Source organism: Salmo salar, unplaced genomic scaffold, assembly GCF_905237065.1.
Source record: "Salmo salar unplaced genomic scaffold, Ssal_v3.1, whole genome shotgun sequence".
NCBI classification, from domain to species: Eukaryota; Metazoa; Chordata; class Actinopteri; order Salmoniformes; family Salmonidae; genus Salmo; species Salmo salar.
The window spans coordinates 330,001-332,500 of NW_025548733.1; the positions used below are offsets into that span (position 1 = coordinate 330,001).

A 2,500-nucleotide genomic window follows, 5' to 3' on the forward strand; every position below is an offset into this window, starting at 1 on the left:
CTCAGCTCTTTGACCTGTCTGTCTCTCTCTCCCCTCCTCAGTCTCGTGGAGGTGGTGTCGACAGGAGAGATGGTGACTCAGCTCTTTGACCTGTCTCTCTCTCTCCCCTCCTCAGTCTCGTGGAGGTGGTGTCGACAGGAGAGATGGTGACTCAGCTCTTTGACCTGTCTGTCTCTCTCTCCCTCCTCAGTCTCGTGGAGGTGGTGTCGACAGGAGAGATGGTGACTCAGCTCTTTGACCTGTCTGTCTCTCTCTCCCCTCCTCAGTCTCGTGGAGGTGGTGTCGACAGGAGAGATGGTGACTCAGCTCTTTGACCTGTCTCTCTCTCCCCTCCTCAGTCTCGTGGAGGTGGTGTCGACAGGAGAGATGGTGACTCAGCTCTTTGACCTGTCTCTCTCTCTCTCTCCTCCTCAGTCTCGTGGAGGTGGTGTCGACAGGAGAGATGGTGACTCAGCTCTTTGACCTGTCTGTCTCTCTCTCCCCTCCTCAGTCTCGTGGAGGTGGTGTCGACAGGAGAGATGGTGACTCAGCTCTTTGACCTGTCTGTCTCTCTCTCCTCAGTCTCGTGGAGGTGGTGTCGACAGGAGAGATGGTGACTCAGCTCTTTGACCTGTCTGTCTCTCTCTCTCCTCCTCAGTCTCGTGGAGGTGGTGTCGACAGGAGAGATGGTGACTCAGCTCTTTGACCTGTCTCTCTCTCTCCTCCTCAGTCTCGTGGAGGTGGTGTCGACAGGAGAGATGGTGACTCAGCTCTTTGACCTGTCTCTCTCCCCCCTCCTCAGTCTCGTGGAGGTGGTGTCGACAGGAGAGATGGTGACTCAGCTCTTTGACCTGTCTCTCTCTCTCCCCTCCTCAGTCTCGTGGAGGTGGTGTCGACAGGAGAGATGGTGACTCAGCTCTTTGACCTGTCTGTCTCTCTCTCTCTCCTCCTCAGTCTCGTGGAGGTGGTGTCGACAGGAGAGATGGTGACTCAGCTCTTTGACCTGTCTGTCTCTCTCTCTCTCCCCTCCTCAGTCTCGTGGAGGTGGTGTCGACAGGAGAGATGGTGACTCAGCTCTTTGACCTGTCTCTCTCTCTCCCCTCCTCAGTCTCGTGGAGGTGGTGTCGACAGGAGAGATGGTGACTCAGCTCTTTGACCTGTCTGTCTCTCTCTCTCTCCCCTCCTCAGTCTCGTGGAGGTGGTGTAGACAGGAGAGATGGTGACTCAGCTCTTTGACCTGTCTCTCTCGCCCCTCCTCAGTCTCGTGGAGGTGGTGTCGACAGGAGAGATGGTGACTCAGCTCTTTGACCTGTCTGTCTCTCTCTCCCCTCCTCAGTCTCGTGGAGGTGGTGTCGACAGGAGAGATGGTGACTCAGCTCTTTGACCTGTCTGTCTCTCTCTCCCCTCCTCAGTCTCGTGGAGGTGGTGTCGACAGGAGAGATGGTGACTCAGCTCTTTGACCTGTCTGTCTCTCTCTCTCCCCTCCTCAGTCTCGTGGAGGTGGTGTCGACAGGAGAGATGGTGACTCAGCTCTTTGACCTGTCTGTCTCTCTCTCTCTCCCCCTCCTCAGTCTCGTGGAGGTGGTGTAGACAGGAGAGATGGTGACTCAGCTCTTTGACCTGTCTGTCTCTCTCCTCCTCAGTCTCGTGGAGGTGGTGTCGACAGGAGAGATGGTGACTCAGCTCTTTGACCTGTCTGTCTCTCTCCTCCTCAGTCTCGTGGAGGTGGTGTCGACAGGAGAGATGGTGACTCAGCTCTTTGACCTGTCTGTCTCTCTCCTCCTCAGTCTCGTGGAGGTGGTGTCGACAGGAGAGATGGTGACTCAGCTCTTTGACCTGTCTGTCTCTCTCTCCTCAGTCTCGTGGAGGTGGTGTCGACAGGAGAGATGGTGACTCAGCTCTTTGACCTGTCTGTCTCTCTCTCTCCTCCTCAGTCTCGTGGAGGTGGTGTCGACAGGAGAGATGGTGACTCAGCTCTTTGACCTGTCTGTCTCTCTCTCCCCTCCTCAGTCTCGTGGAGGTGGTGTCGACAGGAGAGATGGTGACTCAGCTCTTTGACCTGTCTGTCTCTCTCCTCCTCAGTCTCGTGGAGGTGGTGTCGACAGGAGAGATGGTGACTCAGCTCTTTGACCTGTCTGTCTCTCTCTCCCCTCCTCAGTCTCGTGGAAGTGGTGTCGACAGGAGAGATGGTGACTCAGCTCTTTGACCTGTCTGTCTCTCTCTCTCTCTCCTCCTCAGTCTCGTGGAGGTGGTGTCGACAGGAGAGATGGTGACTCAGCTCTTTGACCTGTCTCTCTCTCCCCTCCTCAGTCTCGTGGAGGTGGTGTCGACAGGAGAGATGGTGACTCAGCTCTTTGACCTGTCTCTCTCTCTCCCCTCCTCAGTCTCGTGGAGGTGGTGTCGACAGGAGAGATGGTGACTCAGCTCTTTGACCTGTCTGTCTCTCTCTCCCCTCCTCAGTCTCGTGGAGGTGGTGTCGACAGGAGAGATGGTGACTCAGCTCTTTGACCTGTCTGTCTCT

General features: G+C 56.0%; 1 protein-coding gene across 1 annotated transcript in view; it reads left to right on the top strand.

The window, feature by feature from the left end:
* The window catches only part of LOC106592047 (uncharacterized), a 63,563-nt gene that overhangs the window by 39,563 nt on the left and 21,500 nt on the right, over positions 1-2,500 (top strand).